General features: G+C 30.3%; 1 long non-coding RNA gene across 1 annotated transcript in view; it reads left to right on the forward strand.

Annotated features, from left to right (window-relative positions):
* The first annotated feature begins 283 nt into the window (after positions 1-283).
* The window catches only part of LOC143265536 (uncharacterized), an 85,247-nt gene continuing 64,303 nt past the window's right edge, over positions 284-21,227 (forward strand). Inside the window, exon 1 of the long non-coding RNA XR_013040160.1 lies at positions 284-469. This is a non-coding gene — a long non-coding RNA (uncharacterized LOC143265536). The remainder of the gene's footprint in view (positions 470-21,227) is intronic.

Genomic DNA, 21,227 nt, shown 5'->3' on the forward strand with positions numbered 1-21,227 from the left:
ACTAAGCGATTTATTGCAGGGTTCAAGTGGTTCGGCGCGTAGGCCACCGTGAACAGTTCATACCTCGAAATACGGGTCACCGAGGACCCTTTTGTCTCTCAAATCCTGTCCGAACCAGTCTTACCGTAAGCATGTGCGTGCCATAAATCAACTAACAGCTGTACCACTCTTTATAAACAGTTTTAACGAACAAAAGGATAGAGTGTTTCTTAACTGTCGCCTTCGAAAACGCGAGGATATTTAGGCGATTTTTCGTACAACGAAACAGTCAGTCGAACGTTGAAGCTTGGACGGGTCGGATCGAAAGTCGAAAAAGTCAATCGTGAGTGAGAAAGTTCCGCGTAACTTAACATAGCATAACCAATGCAGGGTGGTTCGGAAATCAATCATAACACCATTCGAGCGGGACCCTGCACTCCTCGAATGGGCCACGGTAGGGTGGTAAGATCATACATTACACACTGTTCAGGTGAGTCCTACACTCCTCGAACAGGCCACGGTAGGGTGGTAAGATCATACATTGCAACACTATTCGAGTGAATCCTACACTCCTCGAATAGATCATCGTGAACAATCTCACGCAACGTGAATTATCACGCAAATCGAACAACATTGAGCCAGACCCTGTTCTCCTCAAATCAATCCACAATCAACTCAACCATACACACAACGTATACATACTCATACACATTTTCACCGTAGAATCGTTAGCAAATACATATTTTTGTAAGGGGTTTTTTATGCCGCAAGGCTTTTTCCCCTAATTCGAATCACTCGAGCCAATAAACTATCATGATTTTTGAGGCTCAATTACGTCTAAACAATTTTTATTTACCCTCTTCCTCAATCAAATTCATCCAGTCCTTTGAAACACGAAATTTCTCCATGCTGGAAAGATTTCGACGATACAACGATGAATGTTTTTGGATTTTATTCTATGAAAAATTTTCTTTTGTTTCGTCAGTTAGATTCTATTTAATCTTTTACATTATATTATGAATTCTTTAAAAAGCAGAGGAATTTTAATGTAGTAAAATACAACTGTAGAATGTATTGAAATAATAAAGTAATATGCAGTAGAATTTCTGTATCTACAGAATTAATATCGGTGGATTTATTATCAATATTCGATATTTTTTGAAAACATTCAAAATAGTATTTGTAAACATTACAAGATAATTGATCAATTATACGCCATTATATGTAATCACTAAATATTATTACCTACTGATTAAATTTTCGATTTTACAAAAACTTTTAAATCTGCATATACTGAAGAAAACTTGAAACTTGAGGAGGTGTCATTAATTAATAGATTAAATAGTAAAAGGCTAAGATACGATTCTAGCGGTACTCGTCATACAATTTGCTGTCTACACTTTCTATTGTCTCTCAATTAACATTTAAATAACAAACGATAAGTATAAAAGATAATGGTACAAAAGATAGATTGTCTGGAAAGTAATTTTTATTTCTCACACGGAACATCCATAACATCGGGAAGCGAACTTCCGCTTCGATTTCATAATAACCGGACGATTTCACTTCGATTTCCTCCGGTATCTTTTCGTGTCCGATTCGCGCACCGTCATGAAGTCAGATTGACTAAGGTGATTCGTGATTAGGATGACTCGTTCGAAAGCTTTTAAGTGTCTCGTTTTGCACGTCTCTTCTACCTAGTTTTTTCCATAGAAATGAAAGGGCCACGATGTCATTCGGTAGCTACGCAATATTCTGCTGCTGGCAAGTATATAGTTCACAGTTGTTCACAATTCGACACGTCCAAATTCCTATTCCCACCAATTCGAAAATATGAAATGTCTTCCAGAACAAAATTAATGTGATTCTACCGTATTCATTCGAATAAGCTACCGTGCATTGTGCTTTTCCTGAAATCGCTCCTAGTTGGACCACCTAGGATTGAATGGAAAAGGTCGTTTTTCAAGAGACAAGAATAGAAACGGAAACGAAGATATCATTTGAAAATTGGTAATAATTAGGCTGCGTATAATGCATCACAAAACGGTCACGAACTTTTTGATTTCTTCTGCTACGAAGAAGTTCTGAAATTATACCTGGTTTTTGTAAAGCTCTCAATTCAGCGAAATTATGTATACAGCTGCGAAGATTAATAAAATGACGTGAGGTCAACAAATTTGATTAATACATTGGACAGTAAAAAATTATAGATTGATTAATACTGACATTAATTAACTTCTTAACGGTTATACCTGTGACAGATATGCACTTAGAAACATCTAATTTATGGAACTCCATGATAGCAAATTAATGTTTGGCCATTTATATTTTATCTATTGAAGTTATGATATCTTACATCACTCTATATACATATACCGTCTTTACGTATACAAGTATTATACCTGCACACATTGTCAAGGATAAAAAATTAATTATTCACAATGATCTCCTCATGTATCAATTCTATAATAAAAGTAGTTGATATAAAAATTAAGCGTAGAAAGTTTTTCTGGGAAAAAGATTTTATAAGTGATTTTGGGGGAATAACCGTACCTACAAAAAGTTTCATACATGATCTGAAATAAAAAAAGTATTTTACTTATTACAAACACGTATAGTCCTCGATCGTATCTAACAATTTTACTCTACTTATTTGAGGAAATATAATTCATTTTGTTGTGCGTTTTTTTTTTTCATAATAACTAGTTTAGATTTCAAATCAGTCGGAATTTTAGTTTATTTTTGATTAAACAATTCGAAAATTGTACCTAAACATTTTGTTTGCCTAAATTCATGTAAATGTTTAATTTTAATTCTATTATACACTGTACATATTTTTTAAAGTAATCATTTCAAGAATTTACGGTTTGAATTGATTTACAATTCAACTTATTCGATATCGGACGTATAATGTCCCAATATGCTACTTCTAAAAATACTTTGAGAAGAGTCCAAATTCAGAGTGCGAAATGTGAATTAAATATCTTATATGGAAAACATAAATTTTATATTGTAGCATGCATTTTTACATTTTAGTAGTTATTTTCTTTTTTTACCGGGAATTTTAATTTTTGTAATTTGTTAAATTGGTAATTCAATTTATTTTTGTAGCGAAAATTCTTAAAGTTTGTAATTCAATTTATTTTTATACGGTTCACATTAAACATGCAACGTATTATTATATCATAAGATCTATGCAGAACTTTTTAAGTTCATCTACTTTTGCGGTTGTAATTCTCACTTGTATCCAGTAAACACTTTGACATATACATATTTTTTATAAACTAGTGAAAACATTAATCTAATAAATGAATTTTATTACAATAGATATTTTAAGTGCAAAGGATATTTCTCTGCATTATTTCTCTGCACGATCGTCTCGCGTGCATATTTCCTGACGATGTATAACTCTTTGAAGATTTACCGAGATTAAAATACTCTTTGGAGCAAAAGAAATTGCATCAAAATCTGATCATCCGTTGAAGAGAAACGAAATCACAGATACATAGTCATAAAAAGATACTGCGTCAAATATAAAACACCTCTCCCTTTAGTGTCGGGAATTAAAAATCACAAAAAAACTGAGGATAAAAATAGACGAATCCAAGACCGGATTGAGATGTGTGCTTCCTTCGTTCCGAACGTCTAATTATAGAGCGATCAGTTCGATCGAGAAGGTGATCAAATGAAAGCAATCTCATAAAGGCTTAATGCTTAATGATTGACAAATAACAATTAGGCACCTGTTATGTGGATCATCCTTCAGCTTTTTTGCTACCGTTTCCTCGATACATTCTCAATGAAACACATTTATACACGTCGATTCAATCAGCTCCTCCTACACTTCCTCTTTCTTTCACCTCGTACTTTCATCCGAGAGATTCACTTTTGTTCCCTTATAACTTTCCCCTGTGTATCCCTTTTTTTACTACCGATCATCACGGTGATAGTATCGTTACAATTTCCACACCTCATAAAAGGACGAGAGGAAACGAGTTCGATACGACACACGAAACTTTTTTATTCGATAGAGATCAGAAGACCGGAAGTGTTCTTAAAAAGGATTGTATTATAAAAGAAATATATTGAAACAACATACAGCATTGCTAAAACAATATTGATATTGATGTCCAGCATATATAGGATGATTTTGTAAACTGGAATAAGTTATTACTTTTTTCTTAAGTAAAAATACAAAAAACTGATAGAGAAAGGCATCATATGGTGTAATATATTTTAGCTTTATATGACTTTATTTTTATAGCATGTATGGATAGACAAGTATAATTGCACTTTATTTTTTAATGCAATCCAATTTTTTTGTCAAATTAATCGATCACTATTATCTTGTGTATAAACTAACCAAGGTCAACATTGAACGAAATATTTGATATTTTATATCAGGAACGCACTTTATTAGCATAAGTGTTCGAATGCCTTACTATTTCATTTTAAACACTTTTTGATGCCTTTTAACGTATTTCATTACATGTTTCAGTTAATTTTTATCAATTTGATATCAATTCGTTTTGGTACACTCCTTCGAATTGTCAACAGATAAAAACAGACGTGAATCCGTTTCATATTTTAGGTAACCTCAAAGGAAGAAATTCAATGGATTCAAATCCGGTGAATGAGATGGTTAAAGCGTAGCGCTATGAGTACCAAACCATTTTCTTTGGTAGATAATATGCAAATATCTTGTGGTAATTCCAACATTCTGAACTAGTGCACCATCTCGCTGATAATATTATAATTTTAATCATTGTCGCAACGGAACATCGCTCTAAAGACTGACAATGTGTAGTGTAAAATCAAATAGCTAAATTTTTTGTTAAAAGATAACATTACATTAATTGTATTTCATATTTTATCGTAAGTTTCAAAAATATTCCATATTTTATACATACTTATTATTGGGGGCAATTAAAGTATTTAATACAAGTTTACGACTCCGGTTTAATTTAGCTTTTCAAGTACTATGTTTTCTAATTTACTTTTTCGCAGAAAGTAATGAAATATTACATTTTATCACATGTCTACGTACTACGATAGCGAAATCAGGATGCTAGGATTAAATTTTTGCAAAGACAACTGCCTTTAAATGTTCCTGAAATTCTTAACCATAAAATAAATTCGATTTATCACATAACAGCAGAGTTGTTTAATATAATTTAATTCATATAGTTGAAAAATTTTCTAATGCTCATTCCGTACCTTAAATGTTTAAGCATTGAATCTTTTATCACACACGTGTTCTAAAACAAGTGATTTTTGGGTTTACGATACGGTCATTATATCCATCCACTTGACACGAAATTAAAATTGCATACAACGGAACGAGGACAGAAGTGCTCAAACTAAATCCCTCGGTGGCAGGAGAACGAATAGCATAAAAATAATGAACAGAAGGGCCGCAACGTCGGTGCCTCGAGTTGTATAAAAATGACTGCGAGATATACGACGCCGTTACCAGGATTGGAGCTAATTACCACCCAGAAGCGACGTCCATATCTCCGGTAATAGTGAATCAGCGTTAGCTGACCTCCTATTGGCGACCATAGAATCCGACCTCGGCGTCGACCTCGTCGATTTATTTGCTCGTAACGAGGTAAAAAGACCTGGAGGATAAAGGGAAGCAAATCGTAAGGGAAACTTTTACAATGCACCGAGGTAATATTCATCGCCGTTCATATATCTTTCATCATCTTTGGTGTCGTCTTCGTGTTCGTCTCCGTCGACCGATGTCGTCGTCGATGGTAATTATGCCCCCTGTTTTCATCGTTACCGTCGGTGTTTGTTACGTACGTCGCTACTGTATGAAACAGAATGAGGAAAAGAGCAATTTTGCACCCTGTGAATTAGCCTTCCTATTTGTCAAGCATCGGCACGCCGATTTTTCTGGCTTGAATAAGTACCTATCTCGTATTAAAGTAACTGTATTGAAATATTAACGAGGGGAATATTGATTCGCGTCTAGTAATCCCGATATTAAATGAGGTGTTTCATACATATCACATTGGAGACGATGTTTTATTCGACGAGTTAACGGTATAGTAATGAGATATGGAAAAATTTTAATGATAGATGCTAAATAAGCATTGGTAAATAACGCGAGGTCGATGAACTATGTGTGTTATTAAATTAGCAGTGTCGTATTCATCGATTTGGAATAACATAAACTGAAGTTGAACCTTCTCTTGGAATACCATTTTTTTAACTACTTTGCTTAATTCCAGCAATCATTAAAATATAATGATTTTGAATGTTAGAATCCATTGGTTCAGAAGTTACATGTTGTTGAAATTTGGTAGTTTTGGGATTAAGATAATTTGTATAGGTTACTCTAACATGGTAACTGGATGAATGTTATTATTTAGTAAAGCGCATATTGTGTGAATCTATTAAACATACCATTATATCATTAGTCTTTTTAGCAACGAAATTTTAAGCATAAATACTTTCACAATCAAAGTGAAAATTTTTTATCGCGAAAACGTCCTTTTGTAGAACGCCTATATGATTCCATTTTCTGAGTATACGTACCGTCACTAGCTAATATCAATGAACTTTCATTTAGTTAAAATTTTATTGAAATTTTGCTGCAGTCTATTTTAAATTCAAAATAAATTGTAATTTCTTGCAAACTTTTTCTGTGATTAACATTCTTATATTCATATACAATATTTGGTATTGAGTCCTGTGTTACGTTAAAAGCAATCCACATGAATTTCACTGTCGATGTGTTCCTTTATAAATTGTATATGTACAGTGAGTCCCAAAACTATTCGTACCCTCACAACTTCCAACTATAAATGATTATTTGTATGTTTAACAAATCGTAACAAATATTTTATTGATTGGGTAAGATAATACATTTAATGAGCTTTCAATAAATATAAATTTTATTTCAAAACTAACCGTGCGGAATAATATAAATATCATACTGAGTAAATATGCTCGGAAACAGCAACATAAAAGTATTCGTACTCTTCAATTCTATGCATATAAGAACCAAAATATTTGCCAATACAGCTTTGTATTGATACCTATAATAAGGGAAATTGGCCATCAGTAGACAACATTACGTTGACGGTACAATATTCTCTCGATAATTACCAAAATGAATCGAAAAGGTAGTGAAATTTCAATAGCAGTAAGAAAATCAATTTGGAAATTGCATAACGAAGGAAAATCGTACAGTCACATAGCAAACACTATTGATAGAAGTAAAACTACTATTCAGTATGTTATTAAAAATATAAAATAGAATGGTACAGTATTAAATAAACCACGTACAGGGCGGCCTCGAAAATTGTGTGAACGAGAAGAAAGAATGTTAGTGCGAGAAATTAAAAAAAATCCTAAAATTAGTGGTCCAAAATTAGCTACTATTGCTAATGTAGCTTTCGAAAAGGATATTAGTGCCGAAACATGTCGAAGAATTTTAAGGAGACAAGGTTTTAATGGACGAGTAGCTCGGAAGAAGCCTTTTATCAGCAACACCAATAAACGTAAACGCTTTCAATTTGCAAAAGAACACGTGGATAAAGAGTGTATGTTCTGGGACCGTGTAATATTCTCAGATGAATCAAAATTTAATATATTCGGATCAGATGGACGTTCCATGGTATGGAGAAGAGCGAATACCGAACTACAATTAAGAAATGTAAAGCCTACCATAAAGCATGGAGGAGGCTCTGTACTTGTTTGGGGGTGTATGGCAGCACGTGGTGTTGGAAATTTAGTTTTTATTGATGAGATAATGGACAAGAATAAATATTTAAACATTTTGAAAGAAAATTTACCAGCTAGTGCTAAAAAATTACAGTTACAAAATAATTTTTATTTCCAACAAGACAACGACCTGAAACATACGGCCCACATTGTTAAAGAATGGATATTATACAATACGCCACACATGCTGATTACTCCTCCTCAAAGTCCCGACATTAATCCTACAGAACATTTATGGGCCGAAATTGAGAAAAGATTAAGAGAAAATATTATGATAAGTAAAGAAATGTTAAAAGAAAAAATAATAGAAATTTGGAATAATATTCAACCTAATTACACCTCAAATCTCGTTCGCAGCATGCCAGATCGTCTCCGTAGTATTATCCAAGCTAAGGGAGGTCCAACTAAATATTGATTAAACAATTAAGTTTAGAAATCATGTTAATTTTGAAAAGTACGAATACTTTTGTTTCATTGATTTTCCACCTATTTGTAAGAAGGTACGTTTATATAATACTAATTTGTTAATTCTCTAATAAAATTCGTATCAAATAAAAGCTTATTAAATATATTATCCTACCTCATAAGTAACATTTTTGTTTCGATTTGTTAAACATAGAAATAATCATTTATAGTTGGAAGTTGTGAGGGTCGAATAGTTTTGGAACTCACTGTATATAACTGGTATTGCTTTATAATTCAAAGTATAGTGCAAAATTCAGACAAAGACTCTATCTTCACGTAAAGCTTTCGCGTTAATAATCACGTTAAATTTTTAATTCAATATATTATTTTATTTTTTCCATTCAATTATATTCAATTTTATTTTTAATTTTTAAAGTATAATTTTATTTTATAGTGTATTTGGATTCAGCAATTGGTCAGTTTCAAAATCCTCATTGGTTGAGTCCTTACATGTGTGTGTGTGTTCTTCTCAGGAACCAGGCGCAGCCGTCATTTCACATTTTGCAAAGGGAGTTGTTAATTTTAAATTCATTCAAGTACAGATATTTCGGTGAGTTGTTTTCTTTATTCTTCCAGCTATTTTATGAATTTTTCGGCAAGTAAATCAGTAGTTAATTATTTAACTTTGGGATTTCCCTCACTGGATTATACTTGTATTTTGTACTTGAGTAATTGCTTCTTCTTCAAATCTTCGAATTGCGCGTCTCGGATATTTACAATATTTCTGTTCAGTTCATTGTAATTCACATTATATCATATACGCTACCATTCTAACCATTTCATATTTTATTATACAAAATATAATCTTTTATATATTTTAATTATTTTGAATTACATTTCTTTAATTGCCTCCGTCATATCCTCTAAACATTGCGATCTTGTGAAAGGGCCCGTATGGGACTAGCGTGTCTCCGGATCCACAAAAACATTAAGTCCCGTAATAATTCATTTTGTTAGGGCAAACAAATCTTCGAGGCTTTATACGCGCGCTTTCCGCACGTAACATCAACTTCACTTTTAGATTCATCCCAGCTACAATTTCCGTCAAAATCATTGACCTGTATTCTATTTAATAAAATAAACTACAATTCGTAATTAATTTTCAAACAACAATAAAATTGATAAGGAGTTTTATGCTCCGGTACTAGAACAAGAACTGTTGTCGACTTTGTTCAGTATTTTTTAGAAACTGAACTAGGGTTACTTGCAAGCTGATAATAAATATCAGTAATAATACGTAGACAGACCTACAGCACGTCCTCATTCATATTGAGGTTACCTACACCACCAATATTATACAATTTATAGTTTTTCACAATATTGTCATTATTATTAGAATGTACTGGAGCTAAATTTTAATATATTTGGCTAGAAATAATTTCAACCTAAGGTGGATTTGCACCACTTTCAAAATAAACATCTTTCAAATACGGATAATCGCTAAAATTTCCATCTCCCAAATATTCAATAATTTGAACTATTTTTATTAGTTACAGAAAATATCATATTAAGTTTCATCTATTGTTATCATTATCTCCATTTTTATTAAAAATAGACTTGCTCCGTTTTCAAAATAAACGACTCACTCAACAAGGAGATGCCTAAGCGTTGATATTCTTGTTCCGATTTTCAATTTTTCTATTAACAGATTATTATTAGAGAACTTATTTAAAATTCATATTTTGGCCAATTTTGAAAAAGGAAACTCTCAATAACTTCGGTTGCAGTAAATGAATTATATTGAAAATAATATTTATATCACATTGTGGCAGATCGAAAAATGCTTCACTTTTATAAGTTGGAGGTGCAGTGTTTAAATCTCTCGTTGCAAATAATTTTTCACCTATTTTTTTTATTGATTCTTATGTAGGAAAGGGTGGAAAAATGGTACGCATTAGTGTATTTGAAATTTCTCGAGTCTTAATTTGCATTTTCTTGTTCATTATTTACAAAGATATATATATACAAATGTCATTTCACAACTCCAGTTCATGTGGAATATCGACGATGCTTTTACATTGAAATCAGTTTCGGAAATAAGTACAGTGTAAACAAGAGTACCGATTATTTGGGATAAATACTGAAAAACAGGAACAAAATTTATTGTTTTTAATTCGTTCGTATGAATATACTGCCGTTTTATTGAGATAGTTTATATTGAAACATTTTATGGATTGCAAATACAGTGAAACTTGTTGTGAAGTGCAGTAAAAATGATTGAAAGTGCAATAAGATTCGATACATAAGGTTGGAATGTAGGAAAAAACAGAACGTGAATGAAAAAAAATTTTAAAAGTTCAAAACCATATTAAAATGCGATCAGTTCCATACATCTTACATGTGGTTCTTAATAAATCATGTTTCGCTTTATTTTTAACATTATCCAAATTTTATGTCAATATAAGCTTTACTGCGATAGCCGATTCATTAGGACAAATTAGTTTGGTCTGAATGTGTCCAAATTAATCAGAATCTACTGTACTTATTAACAAGTACTTGTCAAGTACACCGATAAACTATAATCGTATCCTATTGCTTTAAATTAATTATTTTCTGATAATGTTTTGTCCATTCCATATTTTAGTTAAAAGATATTGTTATTTAAACAAGTGAAGTACTCTCTGTTAGTTAATTTTAAGTTTAGCCCTTTGCAGTCCTTAATTTCTTTTATCAACTCCTTAATTTACAAAGTAGATCAAGAAAGGGGTTCTTAATAAAATATATTGCAACAGTGCGAAGTATGTGACAAATACATTTTTCATTTATTATAAGTAGTAACTAAATGAAAATATATATGTATATCCCACCGAACTATTTATTGGAGTTATTTATAAGATCTAAAAGAAATGTCAAGTCATACTCGAGAAAGGAATGCAAAGAGTGAAGCAGTAATAGTAAGGACCTCGGTTATCTGATTCAACGAAGGATTCAGTAATATTTCTAATAATGATAAGTTAGTCTCACAAGTGAGACTAATGAGTTGTCAATTTCATTCGAAAACTTCTGAAAACGTCGTCAGTACCGAACAAGACATACCGCGGACGGTAAATTGAAAACGATGCGATACCACAAAAATATTTTTGCAAAACATATACGATGTTCGTTCAAATCAAAATGTTAATTTTACCAGTCGTAATAAATACATATTTTACAATTCAAAATTGAATTTTCAGATTTCACTTCTATTGCTTATTATTCTTCTATTTATGCGCACCATTATGCACAATGTTGAGAAATCATGCGTAAATATATGGTTGAATATTCTCGTAAATTCTATTATTTTACTTTTTTACGTTTCAAATTTTATCTTACATGTTTGAAATAGAATAATTATAGCGCATACTAACATTTTCAAATTGGCGTTGACTATAATACATTGGTTATAAGAATAATTCTAGCATAAATGCACACGATTCCCCTAGCCTCTACTATTTACCGTAATTGTACCTAATATACAATAGCAAAAAATAAGTAAAAAAGTAAGTAATATGTAAATAAAAAAATTTATCAGGTACAATGCACAAAATTATAAAAAATTACTTTTACATAGTGGGTGAATATTCCTTGTTAGCATTATTATAATAAGGGAACTTCTATTAACAGACACTTAAACTTTTTCTCTTGCTGTTAATTCTCTTACTAGCATTAAGCCTCAATTCTAATTTTTCTTGTTAATGTCAATAATAATGTTGTTCACCGTTTAACCAATGACAATGAGAGCAACATGGTAAACTGTAATATAAATTGCATCACATAAGATTGAAATACGTTAATAATATGTTAATTTAAATCGAAATATGTTAAACATCCTTTTCTCATTTTTTCGTATGGAATATGTTGGTAAAATTTAATGATAAAAATTGAGTAACCCTTTACATACTGACCAGCAGTGAGCGAAAACATTTTATCCGTGAAAAGCAATATACTATCCATACAAGAAGTACAAATTAATAAAAATGAACCTACTAAAAGATATAGTAATACAACGCGCACATAATTAACCATTTAACTGCAAAAGGCGTACGCATGTACACGCCTTAATTGTTTTTACTATACACACTTACTGTTTTATTAAACTGATCTGCATTCAGTTTATCGTTTCATGTAATCTGGTAACTGCAAATGCTGAATATCAGAAAGTGCTTCAATATTTTATAATGGCAAACATTTCAGTATACATGTATTGATTGTACCATGAGAAGTAGGCCGCAGAGGGTTAACCACGAAATTAGTACAATGTAATAGTCTGTAATTTATATGATGAACCGGATGTCTGCCAAATGCAACAATCAATTGATCTCTATAATCGGATACACGTGATTGGAAAGTGTCAAAACCAAATCACAGTTTATTCTACCTCCTTTACCTATTACCACAAAGTGGCTTAATAGCATTGCAAATATGATTGATATAGTTAATGTTCAATATTAGGTGTTGTCTGTTATTAGGGAAACTACTGCAAGTTAAGAGTAGGTTTCTTAAAACGTCAAAATCCCTTGACCCACAAGAAAACTTCAAATTCCGAGAACTCCATGCTTTGCATTTTTTCGTGATTCAAAGCTTTTAAAATCCAGATAATGGATTGTATTCCTCGAATATTCGATACGTGATGTTTTGCGAATACTTGATTAGTTTTCGTTTTTAAGAGTATAAGCATATTGACATTCAATCGTAATCCTATAACTACAGAGAGAATGCTTATGATGTAATTGGTAAAATTTTGTTTACATGAGATCATAAAATAAGTTATTCCTCTTTGTAATAGGAATTATGATAAATGAATAAAAAGAAAAAACTAAACATTGAATATTGTTCACCGATATTAATATTTGGTGTAAATTATATTCTTATTTAATTAGTTTATGAATGTAAATTACACTGTAACTAATTAACAATGGATAACTATAGTCATCTTTATTAATGTAAAGTTACAACTAACATTTTTACATTAGCCTAAAAAACAGTTGTTTCTATCATAGAATAATATCACATAATTCATAACTTAACACCAGTGGTTATTGACTAATCAGCAATTAATAGGAAACCTTTGATCCTTAATGATTCATCAGAATTTCTTTAAACTTTATACTAGTATTCATTATCATAATCAAACTTTCTAAACACACCTTTGTTCAACGATTCCACAAACTTCCACCTGTCATCGATCTCTGTTACCTCCTATTTTATGAAGCTGATCAGTTTCACGTTTAACAGGTTTGTAACAAAGTCTAACATCAATGACTCGGACGTTACAAAGCACATTGCTTGTACTAAAACGAAAAATCTTTGGAGAATACTGTATGCAACCCGATCAACTGTAAAATCTCCTCCGCCATAACAGGTTTAATGACAAAAATAACATGCGCACTGTTCGATGATCGACAGATAACCGTTAGCTGAAAAACGTCACAATCAGAAATCCTTCATCATCAGAACGAGTCAGTCCAACATATCTAATGTACATAATTCTATGAAAGTTGCACTTTGTCTCTAGCCACGTTTAAGTTAAATTGTTGAGGTTGTACGATGCAATCTGCCAGGAGAAAAGCCGACGAAACGGCAGAGAGATCAGTGAGAATCATCGGGAAACAAGACCTCGACCAATTACCGCAAGTAACTATCATATCAACACTAAGGATCTTCGTCTCGTACGAAGTGTAAGATAACGAAAAGTATCTTTTGATCCTATATACCGGGTGTTACATCAAACTGTTCATATTTAAATTTGTCACTACTTCTAATCAACAGGGCGAAATATTTCTTTTTGTAACCTAATACATCATTTTCTTTATTTTTATGTAAGGTACAGACTAGAAAAATTTGAAGATGCAAATATAAACGCCTCAGTTATGCATACTGGATCTTTACAATATCTTTTCAATTGATTATTCAAGAAAATTTAAGATGGTTAAGATTGAAGACGGTTGCTAGAATTTGATAGTTTCGAATTTTTTCTTGCAAATGCGAAAGAAAAAAATTTATATAGATAAGTTCAAGGAAAGAATTTTAATAGATTCATTCCAAGTCCTCAACAGCTGAAAGAAGATATTTCACAAAAAATATTTGAAATAATTCAGAATACGCTTCTAGAAATCATGGACAATATCTTAACGCTTTATAATTAATTAATTATCTTAAATATAAATTATTATTTAATTAATGAAATTAACAACTCTTATTTTTCTCAATTCTCTTTTAGTAATCTAAATTTGAAAGAGGTTACGCCATCTTGTCATGAGCAACCTTCAATTATCCAAGAAAGGTTTCAAACATTTATGTCAATAAATTTTATTTTGATTTTATTAATAATTACAATATGAAAGACTTCACTGATCACCCTGTATGTATTGTATAACACATTACGACGTGTGGATACACCAGTGATTCTGCGATATATGTTAACAGATAGGATCTTTAACTGTTTTGGTATCACCAGTATATGGGGTGAACCTTTTATAGATATGATCAATGTGATTATCTTAAAAACATGAAAATCTCAATTACATAGTTCTTATTACATCTTTAGAAAGAAAAGATAAAAGTTCGTTTCAAATATACACTCAAATCGTATGAAATTCAGAACCTCTATAAAATAAATCATGTAATAGTCATAATTAATTGTTTACTGCTTTCTCCACACATTTATTAAATTTACAATGACGAAAAATTGAGTATAACAATTATACTCAAATGAAATGAGAAAATTTAAAAATGAGACAAAAACTAAACATCAAAAATATTCAATCAAATTACTATTAAGTTAATTTAATGATAATTAAATTAATTACTATTAAGTTAAAAGACAGTAACAAAAATGAAACATTTTTAATAAAGAAGATTTAGACTTCTAAATTTTTATATAAATTACTCATGATTATACACACCATGCACACTACTGCTCTTTAGTCCTTCGGCGAGCTACTGATTTGCCATAACGATGTTATTGATATATGGTGAAGTATTAATAAAATATTCCACTGATAATTAACAGTAATACATCCAGCGTCACCTCTGCAATACAGTTGTTTACCAAAGCAAAATTCCACGATTTTTTGCTCAATAATCAAATTTCTGGAAAAATTTCTTGAAAATTACCGTCGCGTGCTTAAGATAAAACAAGCACGGCTATTCAAACGGTATTCCTTCACGAGCCTCTTGTTTAATAGCACAATTAATCAACGCTGTCATCCGAAACGGTCGGTCGAAATCTTTCGTAGCAAGTACAAACGGTGGTCTGCGTATAAATCCTGCGATTTAAAATGAATTTATAGATAGGTATAACAAGCATGTATATACGACTCGTGTTTATAGCCGTAGCAGATTTACTACGAGTTTTCTTTTCAAACTTTTCTGAGCTTTCATCGGACAAAACGGTTCGTGAAACCAATTACTTTTCAGAATATTTGTCGTTGACAATTTTCTAACGGAAAGACGATATAAAAGATATTTTGCCAAGTGAAAAAATTGCATATACCTATATTATTTATCAGCCTAATGACAGATTTAACAATATATAAAGTTTGTGATTTGATGAAAAATTGCAAAACAGCATTTATGGCATCAAACTTAAAATTCAATCAAAGTAACTATATAAACTTACGCAGTATAATTATAATGCATTCACAATGTTCAATAATTCTGATGTTTTAGGTAATATTTTCTAAGCTTTTAGTGAAGTTTTTGGTAATTATTTTATTTACTAGTGTCACATGAAAAAGTAAAATTAGAAAATACATTTAATTCAAAAATAACATTTCTTAAAGAAAATAGTGTCTTGAACGACGTTTATTTTAAACTAAATATAGTATTAACAGTATTTCTACCAAGAAATGTCAAAAGACACCTTTCAAATTTTAACTTAAAATTATTAATTTTTTAATTTTTCATACAATAGTTGTTAAATTAATGTAGCGATATCATTTTCTTCCGGCTCATCCTAGATCTAAAAATGTGCATATAGCAAATTTATTCCTGCCATGAGGTGTCTTTCGACACTTTAAGCATTTCATGACAGTGCCTAATTTTCAACCATTTTACATATAAGTATCAACACCATTTTGCAGCATCATATCAATTATAGTCAGATAACAGAATCCCGATTTCATTTGCAACAGAAAATACGGGAGTTGCAATATAACTTTGATATTCGCTTCTTTGCCACCACGTTACATATTAATGTACATCGCCAAAGAATAGGGATGAAACAAAAGGCGATACTAGACAAGGAGATCCACCACTTAGAGAGACACAGAGGATACAACCAATTTAAATGCCCAAGTCAAATGAGTCGGGGATGCGCATGTACATAATGTAGAAGTATGGCGGTCAAAAAAGAATAGTTTAAACCTGCATTCATCTGTAATTTCTTGTGATATATAGTTTTTTATTTTCTTATAAGTTATTTATAATAATCATTTCCGCAATACTTCAAATATATTTTGTAGAGTAATCATTTTGATATATTCTTTTCTTTTTCAACTTTTCAACATCGTAAAATTGATACAAATACTTCAAAAGATAGTATTAGTAATATACAGAAAATTTATTACAAATATATTCCAAATTATTAAAGGTTGACATGAAAGTATATTTGCTTGATTTAAATTCTCGGTCGTTTGTACAACTAGTTTAAAGCGTTTTCGAGAGATCAAAAGCGTCGACAGAGAATGTTGCCTCTGGTCTACTCTGTGACACCACTATAATAATATTTTGTAGATTGATGAATTAAGTTAGAATTTGCAACCTGATTAAATAATCCCCAATAAAAGCACATCAATGCATTAATAGATATATTTCTCAAGTTATTTACATGTAACTGATAACTCGAAGTTCCAACAGTTTTGGCAATTATTTGAATTTAAACGAGAAGATCTCAACAAACACCTTTTCGAAAATAGATATACACCTTGTCGAAATAGGTATACACAAAGTCGTGGTAGAAATAGTGGTAAAATGTGATACAGAGGAGAGTAGTTTTCTAATAATATTTGATACAAGGTGAGCTCAGTATGTTGATGATCAAAAATTTTTACAAAATTTATTTAACGATTTTTTTATTCTCTTTTATTCGGAAAATTTTAAATATACAACATAACAACATTATTCTACAGTCAGTTATTCTAAAATAAGTTAGTGTTAAAAAGGATTTTTAATTGATTCACATCAATAGCATCACTACAGTAGTAATGTTTAATTTAAATTATGGCGAAAATGTAAAAAAACACAACGGTAAATTGATGTAATACTGATATGCAGTACATAGAAAGTTTGTTAATAAAACTAAAAATTTATTTTAGTATAAAACAAACGTCTTATACTTTTTTAAAATTTATCTTACATAAAACTTTTTTTATGATTTACATTATAAACACGGCGTTAATATGTGAATGCATTGAATCCATTTTTCTTCATCATTGTTATTATAAGTAGATACATTATAATGACTACTAATATTATACAATATTAATAAAAATATCTACCTAGTATGTTTCATATTACGTGCACTCAGTATGTACTGTATTACGTATATGTGTACGTACTTCGGCATAAAGATATTAATCATCCTGAGAAGAAAATTAATTCATCAAATACATTTAATGATAAACTACGAAAAATACATTTACTGAAAACAACTGTTTAACTTCCTTTTTAAAAACTTCTAATTGCTTGTGAAAAAGAATGTATCGATTCAGTTGTAAATTGGCAATTCAGTTTGTTTCAGTTTAACGTGTAATAAGTACTATTTTGCAATACTTTTATCGTCCAATGGATATATGTGTTAAATAATCAGAATTATGGAAAATAACAAAACTAATAATACACTTTTGAACATGAACAAATTGTTTAATAAAGAACACAAACAACAAACATTTTAACTTAAAGATTAACCATTTAAACAGGGATTACTTTTTCTTCAAATAAAACATCACGAACGCTTACATTTTCATAACGACAAGACGGAAGTACAATATTCAATTATTCTGTTTCTAATATTCAATTATTCTGTTACTAACATCGCACATCATTTCTAATACTGTAAGATTATATGCTATATGCTAAATTTATTAATAATTTAACAATATGTTATACACAAAGGTAACAACATACAATTTTCATTTAGATCTTTGTTTTCTATAACTGACAACTGAAAAATATTCTTCTACACTTATCAAATTATAAACTTCAAATTGATGTACAGTACCTACTTTTTATGATATTTTTTATCTGAATCGATATGATCTATAAAACAACTATGTCATTTACTCCACGAATTAAAAATATCGTTGAAATGCTTACGTAAATATTTTCGTTAAATCTTGAAATTCAAACTGATATGTCATAATTACTATTTTGAAATTTTTCATGACATTAAATCATATCACTTTTTATGTTTCGAAATTTGCAATTCGACTCAAAATATCCTATTAACAAAACCTTGTCGGATTTTCTCTGCCGATTTCTTAACGAAGAAAAGAAAAATACCTAGAACATTTATCAAAGCTATAAATTATCGGTTAAGACACGAGTTAAAAAATACGTGGAATTAAATTCGTAAGGAACGGAAAGATATTAAAATATGAATTTATGACGTCAACGCATAAAAGCTTTCAATTATGTGAAAGTACTTCGCTCCGCATTAATATGGATGTAATATTTTATACGGCTATAATTACTCGTAACTGTCTGAAGGGATATTCCCCTAGACGCACAAACGAAGTGAGTAATCAAAAAAAGGACGGCTAAAGCGTTTATATCGCGATAATATCGCTAATAACGTTGTTCCGTGTTTACAGTTACGGGAATCAATGATGAAAATATAAAAGACGACAGCTGCCTACGATGCGGAGCCTGTTAAAAATTATACTAATTGCAAAATTAAGTATGACGTTAATTTAGCTCCATAATCAAATTTAATTGTAAATTAATGGTTTTTGAGTTAATAATGATGTGATGACTAATCATCAACATTTATCACATGCTTGTTGAGTACGCTGTAAGTGCGAATAATTGAAGAGGATACAGATAAATGTAGACATTAAAAATAATCAAGACTTCAGTTCATAAAAAATTTAGAGCAAAATTGCCTCGTATAAGGTGATTTTTCAAGTAATTTATAAATACAGTCTATATAGAAGAATATTTCGAAATTTTTCACTTAAAAAATATCTTAAACAGATGTACGTAATGCGCATGCGCGTGGTGTATACGGCGTATAGCTTATACATATACACTGTACTTTACACAGGAACAAATTTTTTATCTTTTTTCGATGAAGGCTTTAACTTGAGTAATAAAGTCTTAAATACGTCATAAATGTCAAAAGGAAGTACGCATATGAGTTAATAAATTAAAAATGACATAATATTGTCTTGAACTTATGAATATAATTGATTAATAAATCATTACGGTTATAGTATTGATAATCGTCACAGTAATATACGCTAACATCGAAGAAAGTCTATTACAATAAACTAAGTTGTCTATTTTATACAAAAGTTAATTACAAACATGCTTGATTCGCGTATTTTTTATAGTTTATGGAAAACTGCTGTTATATGATAAAATGTTTAGCATTTTAATGTTAATTTAAAGGTATTATGCACCTACAAACTAATGATCTTGAAGTGTCACATACTAAAAAATGTACCATAAATTTCAGAATTGATATTAGAAATATAAGCAAAAATATCCATAATAATTCCATACAAAATTAATGATTATATACCAAATGCCTCACCATGTAATGACAGTTAATCATCAGTTATATTACTGGACTATGCAACTGATACTACTAAACTACGTAACTGCAAAACTACGTAAAATAGATGCCTCACGAATTAAACCAATTTTATAAAAAAAAATGGTTTAACTTATTATAATTTATTTCTACTCGCCATTAGCAAATACTACTGCCACATTTATCACTATCACTGTTATTGCGATTTATCAATCGAATATTTTAAAAATTTAAGGCACTGTATGTATAGTTTTATGTTATTAAGTTTTATGCGAATTTCCTTTTGGCATTTATGACATTATGTGAGTAGTAGACATTTTGTTAATATTTTGCTATTCTTATATTAAGTATTTCGTTACATTTTCCTATAGCATATACGAAATTTATTTATTATGAAAAACTTAAATTGACCTCAAAAGATGATCAAAAAGTTGCTGTAAACAAAACGTATTTAATTTTATCAAATGTATCAAGTGTACACATGTAATGAAATGTTGATAAGCATATTGAAATTAAATGTTCTTGTTCTACAAAATTAACTAATCGATGTTAAATTTTGTGCCATAAATACTACATTATAAATTACTGGTAGGATAAACTTGCACAGCGTAACTCTCGAATATTAACATTTTTGTTAAAAGTTTGACAAGTCTTCTTAAAATAAGATATATGCAATCTACTATAAAGTATATATGTATATTGTTCCTTCGTTATAGAGCAAAATCAAAATTTATACAAATTCGCAGGTACAGAAAATGAATTCCTAATGTGACAACCAGTTTGTTTGTTTCTGAAATGTATTATTTATATTTTTTTATAAATTGAACATATGAGATCTACTTTTTTAACATGGTAGCATGCGTGCCACCCATCGAGAACACTTTAAACATTTCACCGTTAAGTGATAAAATTAAGTTAACCGTTAAGTACATAAAATGTTATCGGTGAATTCACGAAGGTCACGACACTAAAAAAATAAATTTTATATACTCAATTTGAAAAAAACAATATAGAAAAGATAAGTTTCAGTATTAACTGTTTGTTCATTAAGACATGTCTCAAAATAGCAATTTCAAGAGGTCCCATATTTGGAAGCAATAACATTGTAGCTATTAAATAACTTTAAGGTTAAATCTCCATTATTTACAAGCAGTAAGTAGTAGTAAGTCTTAAACTCTGTTACATAATAGTATCTATGTCTTAAACTCTGTTATATTAAAAACGATTATACACTAAATACTATTGAAATATTTGTAACTTAATTGCGCTACTTCAGAAACATTTCACAATGTATGTTATAAACATGTGA

This window comes from Megachile rotundata, chromosome 1 (genome assembly GCF_050947335.1).
Source record: "Megachile rotundata isolate GNS110a chromosome 1, iyMegRotu1, whole genome shotgun sequence".
NCBI classification, from domain to species: domain Eukaryota; kingdom Metazoa; phylum Arthropoda; class Insecta; order Hymenoptera; family Megachilidae; genus Megachile; species Megachile rotundata.